General features: G+C 47.0%; 1 pseudogene; it reads left to right on the top strand.

Moving 5' to 3' along the window:
* Positions 1-10,450: 10,450 nt before the first annotated feature.
* On the top strand, positions 10,451-14,902 carry LOC139266094 (sorting nexin-18-like; annotated as a pseudogene).
* The last annotated feature ends 6,233 nt before the right edge of the window (positions 14,903-21,135 follow it).

Here is a 21,135-nt window from a genome sequence, read left to right as displayed (position 1 = left end):
TCTTTGTCGAAACTGAAAATTGAAAGATCAGCATAGATTTTAGATGGTTAGGGGGGAAAAAAAGGGAGGAACATTGAAATGGAAATGTACCCACCTAATGACATTGATGGTCGGGCCTCGTTTAAAAAGAACAGGCAAGCTGCCAGCATTAGTCGCACTGCTTATAGCTTGCCGTAGGGAGGGTGGGAAATTCAGTGGAGCATAGACTGATACAGGCCTTCAGCAGCACCTTATAGAGAGGGGTGAAAAGATTGTGGTGTCAACAGAACAGCAGATCCTATTTAACTGCTTTTAATTAATTTTCTCTTTAAGCTTGAGACATGGCTCCATGGTCCCAACAGTCCTCTAATACCTTGCCATTCTTCATATGCAAGCAGGCTATAGACTGTAGATGGGGAGGAACACAACGAAGGAAGCTTTATTAGGCAGAGGGTATGGCTGAGGTACTAAATAAGTATTTTGCATCTGTCTTCACCAAAAAAGAAGATGCTGCCATAGACATAGCAAAGGAGCAGGTAGAGGAGATACTGGGTTGGATAGGAATTGATAAAGACGAGGTACTAGAAAGGCTGGCTGTACATAAAGTAGATAAGTTACCAGGACTGGATGGGATGCATCCTAGGACGCTGAGGAAAGTGAAGGAATAAATTGCGGAGGTACTGGCTATAATCTTCCAATCCTCCTTAGAAACGGGTGGTGCCAGAAAACTGGAGAATTACAAATATTACACCCATGTTCAAAAAAGGGTGTAAAGCTAAATCCAGCAATTATAGGCCGGTCAGTTTAACCTTGGTAGTGGGGAAGCTTTTAGAAACAATAATCAGGAACAAAATTAACAGTCACTTGGACAAGTGTGGATTAATTAAGGAAAGCCAGCACAAATTTGTTAAAGGCAAATTGTGTTTAACCAACTTGATCAAGTTTTTTGATGAGGGCAATGCAGTTGACATGGTGTACGTGAATTTCCAAAAGATATTCGAAAAGTTCCACACAATAGGCTTGCCAGCAAAGTTGAAGGGACAGTGGCAGCATGGATAAGAAATTGGCTAAGTGACAGGAAACAGAGTTGTGGTGAATGGTTGCTTTTCAGACTAGAGGAAGGTATTCGGTACTAGGACCACTGCTTTTCTTGATATATTTTAATGACTTGGCTCTGGGTGTACAGGGCAAAATTTTTAAAATTCCAGATGAAACAAAACTTGGGTCTCAATTATTCCCAATGACGTTTTTTGGCATATTACAAGAGTTAGGCCCGTTTTTTTGGTCTCCCAAAAATAACTTGCAAGTTTCCCCATTCTCATGGCGCTGCGCATCCTGCCCTTTAGCTTCAGGGGGTGGGGGGGTGGAGCCTAATGTCTGCATTGAAAAAACAATGCCCCCCCCCTTCTGCACATACGCGGGAAAAAAAAGAACCTTTTTTACATGATTGCTATGGGCGCGCATGACCAGTACAGCTCCCAGTCTGCATTCGGCCATTTTTAAAGAGCTCATTGGAAAAAAATCGGAGCTGCAATACAATATGCAACGCAGCCCAAGGACCAAGAATTTCTCACAGGATGAAATGGAGGCATTAGTTATTGTAATTGAGGTGAGATGGCACGAACTGGACACCAGCAGAGGTCGCATAAAAGTTTCACCTGTTAGATCTCTTAATTTCCAATGAAATACGAACTCCGATTGTAGTTTTAATGTCACTTTATTCTGGCAGCAGCAACAAGCTCTTGGCTTTAAGCAGGCCTTTGTCCTTCTGAGACCACATGACCAAAGTGGCTGTTTTTATACCTGGTTCAATTTACAGAAAAGAACCCGCCTTCTTTGACCTTATTGGCTCAATTGATAGTCTGTTAACCTTTAATTGGCTCGCTACCAAAGGTCCTAAAATGTCAAGTTGATTGATAACTTAATGCAACATGCTGAGTTGCACGTAGCAGCTTTGACTTGGGGTCTGTGAATTTTCACAGCCTGTCTGAATGCAGCCTGTTTGAATTCTCTCTCAATCCCCCCTTTGATTCTTTCACAAACTGAATCATAAAACATCAGCTATCACTGGTTAACCATTCTACAAAATAATTTCATACATGTTAATCGAGTTTCCTTCTAAAATTTGTTGATGTGTTTCGCCACATGTCCGGACTAATAGCTTCCACACAAATTTACACCAACCCGAGTTCCATCGTGGCCACAATGGAAGTCTCGTTTTAGTAGGTTAATTAACCTTATTCCAATTTAATGCAAATCAATATCTTAATTCAACCAGTAAACAACCTTCCCTTAAGCATAACATACCCCTGTGCCACGTACAGACAGTCTGCTGGGACCCGCAAGGTGTCTCACATGCGGGACAGCAGCTACAGCTGCCTGGTTGCAACAATATTTAATCAATAAAAACAAACAATATAAAAGTAAAATAATTACAATGAATAGAATTAAAGCTTCCATCAATGAGGTTCCTATTGAACCTAGCCATTCAATAGCTCCGCTCCACAAAGTGAATGATGGGGGTTACTTAAGTTTTTCTACCTCCTTTTGGATATGCTCCGCTAAGTGGATAATTTCTTCGGAGCTATCTGGGATATACGTGCAACACTCAGTTCCAAGTAGGGTGCAAGTACCTCCCTTTTCAGCCAGGATGTAATCAAGGGCCAGTCTATTCTGTAGGGCTACTGTGCGGATTGCTACCATTTCTGCATTGATTTTAACTAGGGCCTCTGAGGGAACATTGGCTACCCGTTCCACAACGGATGCCATGTTAATGGATTCCCTTGCCAGTCTGGTGGTCCCATACCTGGGGATCAGAATGGCAAAGAACCTCTCCGTTTCTGTGATAGCTCTCTTAGGACGGTGTAAATGTTCTGACAGTGACTCTATATGATACATATATGGCACAATGTAGGCTAAATAGCAGGATCCTGTCCAATTCTGGGGCAGCCAAGGGTAGGCCGTGGCCACACACCCAATAGGTGCCATTATAGACAATGAAGGTTAGCTGTTTCTTTGTCAGCAACACCCGGGGCCTGTCCAGGCTTTTCCTTCTGTTTGATTCAGAATCCCTGTTACGTTAAGAATTCCCACATCAGCCCAGTTTGGACGGTTCCGTGGCTTGATTACATTATAATTCCGGGAGCAGTTACTATACCCCATATTTTGGCCTCCTTTGATGTTTCTAATCAGACAGACTGATTCCCCTGGTCTTCCTATTCCCGTTGTATTAGTGATAACAAAAAATGGGGGCCGTTTGGAATTATTGTACCACGGTTGGTATCCTCCTTCAAAGGTAGTCAGATTGTAACCTGCTGACTTCCATTTACGTGCCCAGTTTTCCGTATCTTGAAACGCATTGCCTGTTTTGTTTTGATTAATTATCCACTCAGCCATTTCCGAGATATTCAAGGGAACTGGCCTCAAGGGAATCCCTCCCTTTGGGTGAATAGGAATATGCGCACATACCCAACAACTAGAAATGTTACCTTGTTTGGCATAAATGTATGACATATATAAAAAGGTATTTACATGTAATTCCCTTGGTACTCTACTATTTCCCTTTGGTGCAGAGGGTCGGCTAGGAAGAAGTAGACAAATGCCTAGAATACCTACAGTCAGTAATACAGTAAATTTATACATTTTGGCAAAAAGGAATTGTCCTTATTAGATTTCAGCTTCAGTTACAGGTGCTCGTTTAACGTGTGAGGCGTGGATCCAGGCTTTCTTTTCTTGGACTTTAACAGCTGCCTGTGTGGTCAATAACACTTGATAAGGTCCCTCCCACTTGGCACCCAAAGATTCTTTATGCAACTTTTTCACATAAACCCAGACTCCCGGGATGATATTGTGTCCTCCTTCAGGTGGATTACCCCAAGCTGTCCGGAAACAGAACTAATAGCATTGGTTAGGTTCTGACAGTATGATAACAAAGTGTCACTCATTAAGTGAACATCAGCTTTCCGTAAATCGATAGTTCCTGGCAGTGACATGGGTCTTCCTGTTATAATTTCAAATGGGCTTAGACCTGTAGTTCTGTTTGGGGTTGCCCTAATGCTACATAGCACTATTGGTAGTGCCTGGGGCCATGGTGTTCCTTCTTATTTGGCAAGCCGTTGTTTCAGAGTTCAATTCATTCGCTCTACTTGTCCTGATGATTGTGGATGATAAGGACAGTGTAAATCCCACGTAATGTTCAGTAACCTACAGACTTCTTGGCAGACAGCACCTGTGAAGTGTGTTCCCTGATCTGAGTCAATGCCATTCGGGACTCCCCATCGGGGAATGTAATCCTTACACAAGACCTTTGCAGTGTGATTGGCTGTGGCTCTTTTAGTTGAGACAGCTTCTACCCGTCTAGAGAATCTGTCGACCATGACAAGAATGTTAGAGTATCCTTTGCATGAAGGAAGACATATATAATCAACCTGCAGATGCTGGAATGGTCCGACAGGGGCAGGGGGCCTCAGTTGGGGCATTACCGTGATGGGTCCAGAATTATTTTTCTGGCAGACCACACAGCGGTTTGTTACCAGCTGGGCATGTTTTTTAAATCCCCGACCCCACCAGCTTTTCTGGAACCATGCCATCATCTGTTGTGAGGCCAAGTGTCCCCACGAGTGGATCTGTTGGGCTAAAAAAGGCATAAGCGCTTGTGGCGCGATTGGCTTGTCGGTAACTCTTTGTCTCCAGACACCATCTTCGCATAGCTTAATTCCTGCCTCAATCCATGTCCGTTTTTCCTCTCGGGAGCACTTGCCTTGCATTGTTTGAAGGTCTCGTGTCAGAGTCCTGAGTGCTTTCAATCTGCACATCTGTGTTGGTTCTTCTGGGGGAACGCCCTGTGAGGCGGCATCTTTAGCTGCCTGGTCGGCTCGGGCATTTCCCTGTGCTTCCGTGGTAGTTTCCTTGGTATGGGCCTTACACTTCAGGATGGACACTTCCTGAGGTAATTATATGGCCTCTAGTAAGTCTCGGACTTCTTTTCCATTTCGGATAGGTGTACCAGCAGCAGTGAGGAATCCTCTTTTCCGCCATAACAGACCAAAGTCATGAGCGACTCCAAAAGCATAACGCGAATCTGTGTCGACATTAGCTGTCTGTCCTTCTGCTATTCGACATGCTTCTGACAGGGCCCGTAACTCGGCCTGTTGTGCTGACATTCCTGAGGGTAAACATCCTTTTGCCACTACCTCATATAAGGTTGTAACTGCCCACCCTGTTTTTCTGATACCATTGTCAACAAAGGAGGAACCATCTGTAAACAGGATGAGGTCTGGGTTGTGCAGAGGCTCCTCTGCTGCTAAGGCTGCTTCTTCTGTTTCTTATAAAATCTCCATGCAGTCATGCTCTTCACATTCTCCCTCTCTTGCTCCCTCGATTCTGACATCGGGAGCATAGTTGCGGGATTAACCGGGCTGGCCCGGACGATATGGAGGTTAGGAGCTTCCAAAACTGCTGTCCAGCGGGTCCATCTAGCTCCCGTCACCTGAGACATTCTATTCATAGACAGCAAAGCATGTACAGTGTGGGGACACTTGACAATCAGCTTTTGGTCGAGGACTAGACCCGCAGTGATCATTACCGCTCGACATGTAGCTTGCATGGCCCTTAGGCAACTTCCCCATCCGAGGGCTACCGCATCCAGTTTTGCCGAATAATAGCCAATAGGTCTTTGCCGATCCCCATGTTCTTGTGTCAATATAGCTGTCATATATCCTTCTTTCTCATGGACAAACAGGGTAAATGGTTTACCACTGTCGGGGATTCCCAGAGCCGGTGCCGAACACAAAGCCTTTTTCAAACTCAAGAAGGCCTCTTGCTGTTCCTTCGTGAGGGTGATGGCTTATTTAGAGGCACGTTTCCCCTTTAAGATAGCATTCAATGGCTGAGCAAGCTGTGTGAAGGACTCAATCCAATTTCTTTTAAAGTTACACAATCCCAAAAAGGACCTTAGTTCCTGAATAGTGGTGGGTTTTTTAGCAGCCCGAATGGCTGCAGTTCTATCCTGGGTAAGTTCTCTCTTTCCTTGTGAAATCTTTTGTCCCAGGTAGACAACCTCCTCTTGGGATATTTGTGCTTTGTTGATGTTGGCTTTATGTCCTTTCAGCCGAAGGTGGTCCAGCAAAGCTCGTAAATCTTGTTCATGCTGTTCTTCCGTGTTTGAAGCTAGCAGGATATCGTCTACATATTGGATGACTGGATGACAGGGGAGGTAATTCTCACAAATGGCTTTGTAAAGCCATGTGGAATACCGTAGGGCTGTTGTGGAAACCCTGCAGTAACCGGGTCCAGGTATACTGTTGTCCTTGGACCATGAAAGCAAACCACTGTCGAACCTCCGATGCCAGAGGCACCGACCAAAATCCATTGGCCATATCTATAACCGAGAAATATTTATGTTCCGGTTTGAGGGCATTAAAAATGGTGGAGAGATCTGCGACCAAAGGAGCTTTTTGATCAATACACTGGTAGCTTTCCTATAATCGACAGTCAAACGCCAAGTCTCACTAGATTTCTGTATCGGCCACACAGGGCTATTGGAGGAGCTATGCGTTTTAATAAGCACCCCTTGTTTCTCCAATTGCTGAATAACCGGCAGTTGGACTGATGGGATACTGTTTAGTGCATGGAGGCTTGGTCCCGGTAAATGACGCAGGCTCCACCTGGAGTAGGCCACAATCGTTCTTATCTTTAGCCCATATCGGGTGTTCCTTCAATTCTTCTTTCTTCAAAGTTTTAATTGACCATGTCACCTGACCATCCTCAAAATGCAACGATGAATCTACTTGGATTAGAACATCCATTCCCAAAAGAGGTTGATCTACTGGGCCTATCCAGACCGGCGTGGTTAGTTCATGTGGACTCAGCCCTATAAGTACCGGTGTTGTCCTTTTAATTTCCATTTTATGACCCCCAACTCCATAGTACGTGCCCTACCATCCAATGGCAAAAAGTCTCCATATTGGAGGGGTAAGCATGTTAATTCCGCCCCTGTGTCTAAAAGACAGTCCACATCCTTATCGCCAACCCTCACAGTTATATATAGCCCATCTCCCCTTTGTTGTATTAGTGCGAGGAGGGGGGCCAGGGTGGGCTCTAATTGTTTTTTGCTATCCCAAGTAACTCCTTCTGTTGTTATATTGTCAGTCGCTTAAATGCTTCTATGAGGTCATTATCTTGTGACAAGCCTGGTTTGTTGGCTGAATTGTATCCCTGGCTGCGTCCTCTTCCCTGGCCACGACCTTGCTGTTTTGCCCTGCACGTCTTAGCCCAGTGACCTTCTTTCCCACAATAATGACATTTTCCGGGTAATTTTCCTAATAACTGTTTATCGGAATCCTGGGATTTCCATCCCATAGCCTGTACAGCTTGGACTTTAGCTCCCATATCACGATCTAATTGGTTACATCGATCCACCAATGTGCAAAGGTAGTTCCTCTCCCTTCCCAGTCCGGCAACACTACCTTAAGCATTTTGGACAGTTCTGGCTTTAGACCTGCCACGAAAGCTGCTTTCAGGGGTCCAAACACTTGTTCATCCATTTCCTCATCCGTATTATTCATACCCGAATGTTCTAGCCACGTGCATCTAAACCGCTCGTCATACTCCAGGACCTCCTCTGTTCCTTTCTGTTGGCAAGCTGCAATTTTTCCCCAGTCTGTTTTAGCTGGACTGAAGGCTTGCAGCCAGTGTTTAATCGCCTCCCATCCTGCGTTTAATTCTTGCTCATCCTGCCCCAAAGCTTCTTCTACCTTGTTGTGCAATTTTCTTCCCTGTGTTTTTGGCACCATTATGGTCAAAATTTGCTCTCCGTCCCAGGGATGAAGTTGATATATATTTCTTAAGCAGTCCAATTGGTCCCACGTTTTTACTCCCCATTTCTTTGGATTGGGCAATTCCTTAGACCATTTATCAATTTTCTCTGGGTCTGCCGGATCATGAAATAAGTATTCTGCATACACCTTTCTCCTCGTTTTTTTGGTTCCGCCCTTATCCGCAGTCTCTTCTGATTTGACTACAACTCGTCTTTTTTTAAATGGGGCAAAGCGCACCCCTAATTCTTCATCCTCCGACCCTGTATCGTCGGAGGATTCAGAATCCGTATCTATTCCTCGGTCGTGTCTTCGGGTTTGCGCTTTTAATTTATCCAAACATGGGAATTGACCAATACATTTTCCTTTTCCTATTACTGTCTCTTGACCTAATGATTTTTTCCATTCTTTAATTTCACCTTTAAGATCTTTAACTTCCGCTTCCGACTTTTCAAGTTCAAGTCTTTTCTGTCGCAGCTGTGCACAAACAGCTTGCAATTGGTCCTTTGTACTGGTCAGTTCTCGATCATGTTGGGAACGCATTATAATTTCATTCCGCTTTAGGATCTGTCCCATAACGGCTAGGGACCATCTAGTTCGCTCTTTATTTTTCATACGGGTCGCTTTTCCCCAGACCCTTTTAATCTCCTCCAAGGGCCATTATCCTTTGGAGGTTCCGTACTTTTGTTCAATCTTAATACAGGTTTTAGATAAGTTGAATTGTTGCTCTATGTATTCTTTCAAATGTTCGAGGATTTAAACTATTGAAACCTCAGGTGGTGCCTGCCCACCTTTAACAGTTGTAGGCAATTCTTTGCTCTTATCTCCTGCTGCCATAATGCTGATTTCTTTACTGGGGTCTCGAGTCGTAGGCTTTCCAGCCGGTCAGTGGGTCGGTGATGAATTAACTAACACACCGCCAAAGTTAGACGTCTATGGGACCTCGAGCCGACTACCAACCGGAGGGTTCGCAAACCGGAGGCTTTCGGAATCGCGTAGAAGGAGAGGCGAATTTAGACTTTTGACCGAGGACTTTTATAAAGAGGAGTCCTTACCTCAGTATGTAGGTCCAATGTCCAAAATTCAGTTTCTTTCCTCAGCGATCCTGTTCGTGATGTCAAAATTGTTAGATCTCTTAATTTCCAATGAAAATACGAACTCCGATTGTAGTTTTAATGTCACTTTATTCTGCCAGTAGCAACAAGCTCTTGGCTTTAAGTCAGGCCTTTGTCCTTCTGAGACCACATGGCCAAAATGGCTGTTTTTATACCTGGTTCAATTTATAGAAAAGAACCCGCCTTCTTTGACCTTATTGGCTCAATTGATAGTCTGTTAACCTTTAATTGGCTCGCTACCAAAGGTCCTAAAATGTCAAGTTGATTGATGACTTAATGCAACATGCTGAGTTGCACGTAGCAGCTTTGACTTGGGGTCTGTGAATTTTCACAGCCTGTCTGAATGCAGCCTGTTTGAATTCTCTATCACATCAAAAGAAATGAAGAAACGCTGGAACCAACTTGCAGAAGATTACTGTGCAATGGTGACCACCCCGAGGTCTGAAGGCAGGACCTTGGTCAAGTAGTTTGTGTAATATTTTCATTTATTCACTGGAATTGCAATTGTAAATGTGACCATCTGTAAGTCCCACCCAGCAGAAAGAGACCCTCTCTAAAAAGTTATATTTTCATCTTTGCAGAGCAAGGTGTTACACAACAAAAGGGAAAGAACTCGAACAGCAGGAGGCCTGGAAAATCTTCACCCACTTGGAAGACAGGGTCGCTGCTTTGATGGGTCCTGCCTGGAGAAAAGCAACTATCACTGCACAAGCTGGGCCCCACACTCGTAGGAGAGAGTAAGTCCTGCAAATTCCACAGTCTGGCTTTGCTAAAAGTGAAGTACTGCGCGGGCTAGCCATGCTTCGGTTCCTGGGGATGTCTCCGTCAGCTACGCTTCGGTTGATGCAATGTGCTATCATTCATCGTGGTCCTTCAAATGGCCCTGCTGCCTGCGCTGTGTGAGCCTACTCATGCCACCTACCATACCCCCTCCTCTGCTGCTAACCATTTGTCTCTTCTGTTATAATTTTCAGAACTTGAGGCCAACCCTGACGAGGCTGAAGCTGAGGCAGAAGAAGATTCAGAAGTGGACAAGTCTGAAGAGGAGATCATCTTCCAATCCCACCTTCCAGACCATGGGGGGGACTGGGGGGGGGGGGGCAGGATGAGGGGCAGGATGAAGCACCCACTCTTGTACTCACTCTGGAGGAGGGTCAGGTGCCACCCATTGAGGTGCCAGCCCCTTTCCTGTGTGGTACGAGTGTTGGGACATTCCATAGTTTTGCACAGTCCGAGGCTGGGGATTCCAGTGGGCTGCAGCAAGGCACACGCAGGGCCAGTGGCGTAACTACAGGATGTGGACCCCAAAACAAACACAGATTTTTAAAAATGACAGAATGACAGAGAAAAGTGCAGCCGGCCAGGAAAGACCCCGCGCAGCCGCCCCTCGAGTGAGGGGATGCGGGGGGGCTGAAGAGTGAGTTTGGGATCTGGGGGAGCCGGTATGAGAGGGAGCCGGGATCGGTGTGAGGGAGGGTTTATGGGATGGGGGTCACCGCGGGGTCCGGGAGCAGAGCTGAGTCGGGTGTGGACGGCAGGACGATGGTGCTCCAGCCTCGGGCTCTGTACGATTTCCAGAGTGAGAATGTGGGCGAGATCTCGGTGAGTGAGGACGAGGTGCTAACCGTGTACAGCGAGCACGGCATCAAGGACTGGCTGGAGGGGGCCAATAGTTCCGGCCAGAGGGGCCTCTTCCCGGCCTCTTACGTGCCGGGAGTGGAGGCGACGCTGCGCCCAGTGTTGGTGCCGGTGCTGCCGAGTCTCCCGCCTCCCGCTATGCCAACGTGCCGACGGCGGCTATGACAGCCCAGCGCCGCCTCAGCCCCCCAGCGGCTTCCCCCTGCCGGCCTGTCCCACTGCCAGCACCTTCTGCCCCCCGCCTCTCGCCCAAACGGGCGGCAGCGGCGGCCTCGGGGGGCAGGTCCTGGCGGGGCTGCCGCACCAGGCATCAGGCAGCGGTGACAATGATGACTGGGATGACAACTGGGACGATAACTCGATGGTGGTGGACAAGCCGCTGTCCGGGGGGGTGGCAGGAGCGGGGGAGGCGGCAGCGACGGCGGGTTCTCGGATTTTGACGGGACAGGCCGTTACCGAGTGAGCACAGGGGCCGGCGGCCAGAATGTCGGGGGGTCAGTGTCCTCCTCCTCGGCCGCCGCCGCCTCCTCCAAGAACACAGCCATGGTCAGCAGGAACCTCAACCGCTTCTCCACCTTCGTCAAGTCGGGCGGCGAGACGTTCACCCTGGGCGAGGCGGCCGGCTTCGTCAAGGACGACGACAAGATCTGCGTGGCGGCCGGCACGCACGGCCACGAGTGGCAGGAGAACCTTTACCCGTTCGCCTGCTCCATCGACGAGCCCACCAAGCAGACCAAGTTCAAGGGCTTTAAGAGCTACATCTCGTACACCCTGGTGCCCAGCCACACCCAGTGCCCGGTCAACCAGCACTACAAGCACTTCGACTGGCTGTACGGCCGGCTGATGGAGAAGTTCCCCGTCATCTCAGTGCACCATATTCCCGAGAAGCAAGCCACTGGCCGCTTCGAAGAGGACTTCATCTCCAAGCGGAAGAAAGGGCTGACCCTGTGGATGAACCACATGATGAGCCACTGCGATGCCTTCCAGCCCTTCCTCACCTGTAAGGACGAGAAGGCTTGGAAGCAGGGCAAGAGGAAAGCCGAGAAGGACGACATGGTGGGGGCAACTTCTTCTTGATGCTCAGCACCCCGCAGAGCCCCCTCAACCTGCAGGAGGTGGAGAGCAGGGTCGACGAGTTCAAAATTGTTGTGTATGCGTGCCCGTTTACTGTGTGATATCTGTAACACTGTTACGCAACACTGAATGTACCCTTACACTGTACACACCTTACCTGTACACCAGAGGTTGCTGCTGTTGGAGACCTAAGGTTACCTGCACACTGCAGGCAACCCAGTATAAAAAGGAGCTCACAGCTTGGTGTCCTCACTCGAGGAGTTGCAAATAAAGGACTACAGGTCTACACAGTATCATACCCTGCCTTGTGGAGTTATTACTAAAGGTGTTTACATACACTACAACTGGCGACGAGGATACGAGTTCACGAATTACATGCTCAACATGTCTAACCTCAGCAACTTTCAGCAATTTACAGAGGGGGAAGATTGGGAGGCTTTCTTTCTAGCCAATGACCAACACACCAGCTACACGACCGAACAAGCGCAGGACCATCCTGCTTAGCAGTTGTGGGCCCACCATCCATTGTCTCATCAGGAACATGCTAGCCCCAGCGAAGACAACCACCAAAAGCTATGAGGAACTTGTAACACTCTTACAGGAACAACTAAAACCAAAAGAAAGCATCCTCACAGCCAGGCACCGGTTCTACACTTACCGGCGACCTGAGGGCCAAGAAATTGCTAAGTATGCTGCACACCTAAGAAGACTAACTGTTCCGTGTGATTTTGGAGACCACCTAAATGAAGCCCTAAGGGACATATTTGTCATTGGAATGGGCCACGAGGGCCTCCTGCACAAGTTGCTCTCTGCTGACATCACGGTCACTCTGCAGAAAGCAATTCAAGTGAGCCAGACCTACATGGTTTCGGCCGGCGACTCCAAGAGAATACTGAGCCAGGACTCTAAACTAGCGAGCGCAGTGCACCACATGGATACTTCGCAAGGCAGGAAGGCTGCCCCGAGTCCAGCAACCCTGAGTCCGCCACATGGGACAAACCAGATGGCCCCCTGCTGGCGCTGTAGAGGAAACTGCAGGGCCCATCAGTGCCGCTAAAAAGATTATGCATGCAAAGGCTGCAAAGAGAAAGGGCACCTCTAAAGAATGTGCAAAAAAAAAGCTGTACTCACCGCGTCTCTGATGAGTTGGCTGATCACCCGGGCTCGACGCAGATGAAAGTGAAGTTGCTCAAACCCTGAAAGAAGAGTATGGAGTTTATACCTGCTCCACCGAAAGTTTTCCATGGACGATGGAAGTGGACATCGATGGGGTCCCAGTCTCAATGGAAATCGGCATAGGGGCGAGCCAGTCTGTGATGAGCCAAACGACCTTTGAAAATCTTTGGACAAATCCCGCCAATCAACCGAAATTGTCTCCTGTCCCGGCGCAGCTCCTCACCTACAACAAGGGTAAAATCCAAATCGTTGGCAACGTGGATGTCCAGGTCTCCCAGGGCGGTGTGTTGAACAAACTCTCCCTGTGGATTGTAGCTGGCGACAGTCCCACGCCGCTGGGCAGGAATTGGATGAACCTGGTCCACATCAGGTGAAGTGGCGATGGCCTCTGGTCCCCGGCAATCGACTTCGAACATGGATCCATCGCTGCAGCCGGAGGTTCCACTGTCCAGCTCATCAGCTCGGCGACGACTCCACAACACCATAGCGACATCTCCAGGACCGAGGATCCAAACTCCACTTTCCGGGCCGGGGCAGGACTCCAAGAGGTGAACAGCATGGAAAGAGGTGAATTCACGACGTCCAGGGCCAAACCTGTGGAAGAAAAGACCACCACAGCCTACCTGAAGGAAAGCCAGAAGATGGCGGCCGCACCACGAGGAGCAGAACCTGTAATCAAAAATGGCCACGGCCATACTACGAGGGGCAGCGTTGGAGGAGCGATACATGGCATCGAACGGCCAATCGGATTGGGAGGCTCCCTTAAAGGAGACCGGTAACCAAAGAAATGTAAACAGTTTCAACTATTTGAGTACAAGGACTTTAAAGCTAAAGATGCAATTAAAGGGTGCAAGTATGAAAATGTATGCAATGTAACCATGGTTTAACTAATGTGACTAATGAGATGAATGCAGGTGTCAGTAAGGTTAAGAACAAGTTTATTATGCTTAACAATTATGATAGAGAATTTGAAATGCCTAATGTAACGATGTCTGTTGAAACCAGGACATCCAAAAGTGATGCAAATGCTAGAATGTACAATGCAGACTCGACAATGTGTGATCAGAGCCAAGGTGTCATGTATACTGGTAGGACACTGCTAAAGGACACTGGGTCCAACAGGGACCATGCTGATGCCAATGGAATCCCGCTGTGGGAGACCCCCCAGGTCCAGCAGGCTACCTAACCATGTAGCCTGGACCTTTGGAACAAATGTGGTGCCCCTTGCAGGACACACACACACCCACTACAGGGACAGTGGTGAATGGGCAGCCCAGCCACCACCAATGGCAACCTGCACCAGACCAGCCCTACAACCCCTGGCCACCAGGGCCAACACCAGGAGTGTGAGGCCAATACCCTCCAGCTTCCCTGGCAAACCCTGGGATGACCTGACCCTCATCCGAATTGGTGGACAAGGAACCCACCCAGTCCTGTGGCCCTGCCCACCACCTCACAACTACCCACATCACAGTTTATACACACCACCCACTGCTGCCGTGGCTACCCCCCTGAGGGATCCCACAACAGCGACACCCACTTGGTCTGTGTGTGAGGGAGGGGTGTTGTATGAGGCCAGCCTCAAGCACAGGGGTCACACCTGGCAACCACACAACCCTCACCACAACCTTCCATAACCTACCACTGATCACCTCCCCTGGTCATGACAAAGGATATGAAAAATGCTAAGGGGGGAGTGTTGTTGTATATGCATGCCTGTTTACTGTGTGATGTCTGTAACACTGTTACGCAACACTGAATGTACCCTTACACTGTACACACCTTACCTATACACTAGAGGGTGCTGCTGTTGGAGACCTGAGGATTACCTGCACACTGCAGGTAACCCAGTATAAAAAGGAACTCACAGTTTGGTGTCCTCACTCGAGGAGCTGCAAATAAAGGACTACAGGTCTACACAGTTTTAGTATCATACCCTACCTCGTGGAGTCATTACTAAAGATGTCTACATACACTACAAAAACTTTCACCAAGAAGATGGAAGAGAGCATTTTCCAGCTGAGCCACACCGCCAATGAGTTCGTGAGGAAGCAGGTGGTGGGCCCCCCTTCAGGCGAGGGCCCCAATGCCACTGCATTGGCATAGTTACACCACTGCCCAGGGGCTTACCGTCCGAGGCTGCAAGTCCCAGTGGGATGCAGCGAGCCACACCCAGGGCCCCACTCTCCGAGGCTGCCAGTCCCAGTGGGACGCAGCGAGGCATGCCCAGAGTGAGAAGGGGAAGGAGAGCTCGACAGCGCTCTCCTGAGGTGCAGAATCTAACAGATGTGGTTCAGATGATGGCAATGAGTGCGGAGAGCATTGACCTTACATGATCACTCCTGTACACCATCAGTGGGGTGGGTGATGAGGTATCAGGACTGTTGGGAGAAGTAACAACACTCTCACGAGAAATGGGAACATTGTCCAGACACATGAGGGAGGGAATGTCGCAGATAGTTGAGAAACTTGGTGAACATCAGGGAGTGTATGTCACAGGTAGGTGAGACACTGTCGGCAAACATGAAGGAGGGAATGTTGCAGGTAGTTGAGACACTGGTTTAGAATAAGGTAGAGAAGAGATGAGTGCAGGCTTTCTTTGCTGCTGCTGTTGTTGTTATTATTGTTGTTACAGTTATAACTGCTCTCAAATTAAAACTTTTTTGTAAGTTATGTAAATTTACAAGTTTAAAAGTTTGTAAGTGATCTTAATGAAAACTTTTAAGTTTGATACAAGAATATTTTTATTAAAGTCAAGTACAAACAAGTGTTCATTAAACTTTTGAATCAAATATATTTTAAATTATAACTGAATCATTTCCATTATTTGTTCCATTATTAACACAACTCTTTGAAGTAAAGAAGAATCATTTCTATTATTTGTTCCATTAACACAGCACAACATTGCGGAACAGGTCCAAACAGTAAACATGGTCCATTTGGAATAGTTGCTGCTGAGCCCTCAGGCATCAGTAAAGCATTCACGAATGAGCTGCTGGTGCTAGGCTCGAGCAATCGTTAAAGGGGCACGATGGCCCGCCCTCCTCCGCTGTCGTGCTCCGGTAGTTGCATGGCTTCCTCGTCCTCCGCCTCCTCGCTATCTGCATATTCCTCCTCACCATAAGCCACTCTCACCTCAGGTGAGTCTTCTACTATCAGCTGCTGCTGCCTCCTGATGGCTAAGTTATGCAGCATGCAGCACACAATAGTTGAACTGACCGACAATCTCAGGGGAGTATTACATGTAGTCTCCGGAATGGTCCAGGCATCGAAAATGCTGTTTCAAGATGCCAATGGTCCTCTCTATTATGCTGCGCATCACAATGTGTGACATGTTGTATTCCCAGTCAACATCTGCCCGGGTTACACGTAAGGACGTCATAAGCCAGGTGGTGAGGCCATACACTTTGTCTCTCAGCAGCCAGCTCTGCCCTTCTGGCTGCTGCTGAAACATAGCAGATATAATGCTCTCATGTGGGATGAATGCATCATGGATGCTCCGAGGGTATCTAGCATCAACTGACATGATACGATGCATGTCGTCACATGCGAGCTGCACATTAATGAAGTGGAAGCCTTTTCTTTTCCTGTACAACTTGGAATCCTTCAAAGGTGCTCGCAAGGCAATGTGGGTACAATCAATGCAGCCCTGTACCTTTGGGAAGCCAGCAATCCTGGAGAAGCCCACAGCCATGTCACGCATTGCCTGGGCGGTCATGGGGAACTTTATGTAGTCATTCCTCCAGGCATCTAGTGCAGCAGTCACCTGCCGAATGCAGACATGTGTTGCATATTGAGAACTGGCGCACACATCCCCAGTTGTGGCCTGGAATGATTCAGGTGCATAGCATGAAAGTGCAGCTGTAACCTTCAGTTCAACTGACAAAGCAGGCTTCCTGATGCTTCAGATCTCAGTTACAACCTCTTCGCGGAAACGTAGCCTTCTCACACAGACTGCATCACTCAGGTGCAGGTATGAACGCCTACCTTGATATACCCGATGTGGGTAAGGCCTCCTGCCCATCATCCTACGTGCTCTGAGATTCCTCATGCGATGACATAGAGAAAAATGGTCTTCTCTGCAGCACCATCATGCAGAAGGCTTGCACGAGGTATGGCATTGTCAATATTGCTCCCATAATTAAATTGTGGGTTTGCAAGAAGCTCAAAACAGCAGGACAAAGGACTTAAAGCTCCTTTCCTCTCTCTCTCTCTCCAAGATCAATGCCTTAGTATTAAGATGGACAGTGACACAGTTAATTCAGAGACTAGGGTCCTGAACTTAAGGAAAGGTAACTTCGATGGTATGAGACGTGAATTGGCTAGAATCGACTGGCGAATGATACTTAAAGGGTTAATGGTGGATAGGCAATGGCAAACTTTTAAAGATCACATGGATGAACTTCAACAATTGTACATCCCTGTCTGGAGTAAAAATAAAATGGGGAAGGTGGCTCAACCGTAGCTAACGTGTTAAATCCAAGGAAGAGGCATATAAATTGGCCAGAAAAAGCAGCAAACCTGAGGACTGGGAGAAATTTAGAATTCAGCAGAGGAGGACAAAGGGTTTAATTAGGAGGGGGGCATAGAGTATGAGAGGATGCTTGCTGGGAACATTAAAACTGACTGCAAAAGCTTCTATAGATATGTGAAGAGAAAAAGATTAGTGAAGACAAATGTAAGTCACTTGCAATCAGAATCAGGTGAATTTATAATGGGGAACAAAGAAATGGCAGACCAATTGAACAAATACTCTGTCTTCACAAAGGAAGACACATAACCTTCCGGAAATACTAGGGGACCGCCGGAAATACTAGGGGACCGAGGGTCTAGCGAGAAGAAGGAACTGAAGGAAATCTTTATTAGTCAGGACATTGTGTTAGGGAAATTGATGGGATTGAAGGCCGATAAATCCCCAGGGCCTGATAGTCTGCATCCCAGAGTACTTCAGGAAGTGGCCCTAGAAATAGTGGATGCATTGGTGATCATTTTCCAACAGTCTATCGACTCTGGATCAGTTCCTATGGACTGGAGGGTAGCTAATGTAACACCACTTTTTAAAAAAGGAGGGAGAGAGAAAATGAGGAATTATAGACTGGTTAGCCTGGCATCAGTAGTGGGGAAAATGTTGGAATCAATTATTAAGGATGAAATAGCAGTACATTTGGAAAGCAGTGACAGGATTGGTCCAAGTCAGCATGGATTTATGAAAGGAAAATCATGCTTGACAAATCTTCTAGAATTTTTTGAGGATGTAACTAGTAGAGTGGACAAGGGAGAACCAGTGGATGTGGTGTATTTGGACTTTCAAAAGGCTTTTCACAAGGTCCCACACAAGAGATTGGTGTGAAAAATTAAAGCACATGGTATTGGGGGTAATGTATTGATGTGGATAGAGAACTGGTTGGCAGACAGGAAGTAGAGAGTCAGAATAAATGGGTCCTTTTCAAAAAGGCAGGCAGTGACTAGTGAGGTGCCGCAGGGTTCAGTGCTGGGACCCCAGCTATTTACATATACATCAATGATTTTGATGAAGGAATTGAGTTAATATCTCCAAGTTTGCAGATGACACTAAGCTGGATGGCAGTGTGAGCTGTGAGGAGGATGCTAAGTGGCTGCAGGATGACTTGGACAGGTTAGGTGAGTGGGCAAACGAGTGGCAGATGCAGTATAATGTGGATAAATGTGAGGTTATCCACTTTGGTGACAAAAACTTGAAGGCAGAATATTATCTGAATGGCAGCAGATTAGGAAAAGGGGAGGTGCACTGAGACCTGGGTGTCATGGTACATCAGTCATTGAAAGTTGGCATGCAGGTGCAGCAAGTGGTGAAGAAGACAAATGGCATGTTGGCCTGCATAGCTAGGAGATTTGAGTATAGGAGTAGGGAGGTCTTACTACAGTTGTTCAGGGCCTTGGTGAGGCTTCATCTGAAATATTGTATTCAGTTTTGGTCTCCTAATCTGAGGAAGGACGTTCTTGCTATTGAGGGAGTGCAGCAAAGGTTCACCAGACTGATTCCCAGGATGGCAGGACTGACTTATGAGGAGAGACTGGATCGACTGGGCCTGTATTCACTGGAGTTTAGAAGAATGAGAGGGGATCTCATAGAAACATCTAAAATTCTCACGGGATTGGACAGGTTAGATGCAGGAAGAATGTTCCCAATGTTGGGGAAGTCCAGAACCAGGGGTCACAGTCTAAGGATAACGGGTAAGCCATTTAGGACCGAGATGAGGAGAAACTTCTTCACTCAGAGAGTTGCTAACCTGTGGAATTCTCTACCATGGAGTGTTGGTGATGCCAGTTCATTAGATATATTCAAGAGGGAGTTAGATATGGCCCTTACAGCTAAAGGGATCAAGGGGTATGGAGAGAAAGCAGGAAAGGGGTACTGAGGGAATGATCAGCCATGATCTTATTGAATGGTGGTGCAGGCTCGAAGGGCCGAATGAACTACTCCTGCACCTATTTTCTATGTTTCTATGTATGTTTCTAGTATGGACCACACCCTTGTCTGCCCATGCACAATAGTCTTGCTTCGAACGGGAAGCTAGGCATTCAATGAAGACATTTGGGGCAACGAAGTCTAATGCAATTCTTTAATTATTAAATTTTTTTCAAAGTACCACCCCACCACCAATCAAATGTCTCCTCACTGGGCTCGAGGGTCGGCTGCCAGAATCGCTCCCTTGCCTGGACACAGGGGCTCGGCATTCCCCCCTCTTTTGAAGCTGCTGTATAGTCTAAGGGTTATCATCCCTTCAGTTCGACTTCCACCCCCCACCTCCTGCCAGGCTTGTTTTGAAGCCGAGTCCGGGCGAAGGAGCGATTCTGACGGCCGACGCTTTGATCCACGAGCCTGGTGAGGAGATGTCACTGGTGGGTGGTACTTTGAAAAAAATCAAAAATGAAACAATTGCATTAGACTTCCATTTTCTCCCTTTTGATTTAAAAAAAAATAAGTTTGATGATGCATATTCTTTGTCTTCTTGACTCCCTCCAAAACTTTGCATTAAAAAATGGCGTCTTTCTGCGATGATTTTTTTAATATACGCTGGTTTTTCTAAGTGCCCAGAAGGTTTTTTGGGAGTCGTCAAATGTAAATTAGCCAAATTTGCTTAAATGTGAAAAACTGGTGCAGACATCAGGTTACGCTCCCTATGATGCAAAAAATACTAATCTAAAAAAATCATAACTAACTAAGTTATGCTGGCACAGAAACTTTGGAGAAACTTGGATATTTTAATTTGCAACAAAAAAAGCGCCGCGTGCCAAACAAACGGCGCAGATCACTGGGGAAAATTGAGCCCTTGGAATTACAGTGGAGGAGGATAGTGATAGAATTCAAGATGACATAGATAGGCTGGTAGAATGGGCGGACACATGGCAGATGGAATTTAACGCAGAAAAGTGTGAAGTGATGCATTTTTGTAGAAAAAATGATGAGAGGAAATATAAACTAAAGGGTGCAATCCTAAAGGGGGCGCATGAACAGAAAGATCTCGGGGGTATATGTGCACATTCGTTGAAAGTGGCAGGGCAGGTTGAGAAAGCAATTAAAAGTGCTTATGGGATCCTGGGTTTCATGAATATATATAGAGTACAAAAGTGTGGAAATTATGATGAACCTGTATAAAACACTGCTTCGGCCTCAACTGGAGTATTGTGTCCAATTCTGGGCACCGCACTTTCGGAAGGATGTGAAGGTCTTGGAGAGGTGCAGAAAAGATTTACAAGAATAATTCCAAGGATGAGGGACTTCAATTGTGTGGATAGATTGGAGAAACATAAGAAATAGGAACAGGAGTAGGCCATACGGCCCCTCGAGCCTGCTCCGCCATTCAATAAGATCATGGCTGATCTGATCTCGGCCTCAATTCTACTTCTCTGCCCTCTCCCCATAACTCTTGACTCCCTTATCATTCAAAAATCTGTCTATCTCCACCGTAAATGCATTCAATGACCCGGCCTCCACAGCTCTCTAGGGTAGAGAATTCCAAAGATTCACGACCCTCTGAGAAGAAATTCCTCCTCATTTCCATTTTAAATAGACGACCCCTTATTCTAGATTCCCCCAACAGGGAAACATTTTCTCTGCCCTGTCAAGCCCACTCAGAATCTTATATGTTTCAATAACATCACCTCTCATTCTTCTAAACTCCAATGAGTATAGGCCTAACCTGCTCAACTTTTCTTCATAGGACAACCCTTTCATTTCTGGAATCAACCTCGTGAACCTTCTCTGAACTGCCTCCAATTCAAGTATATCATTCCTTAAATAAGGAGACCAAAACTGTATGCAGTACTCCAGGTGCGGTCTCACTAATGTCCTGTAC

Source organism: Pristiophorus japonicus, chromosome 6 (assembly GCF_044704955.1).
Source record: "Pristiophorus japonicus isolate sPriJap1 chromosome 6, sPriJap1.hap1, whole genome shotgun sequence".
NCBI lineage: Eukaryota > Metazoa > Chordata > Chondrichthyes > Pristiophoridae > Pristiophorus > Pristiophorus japonicus.
This window is presented reverse-complemented; position numbering and strand designations above follow the sequence as displayed.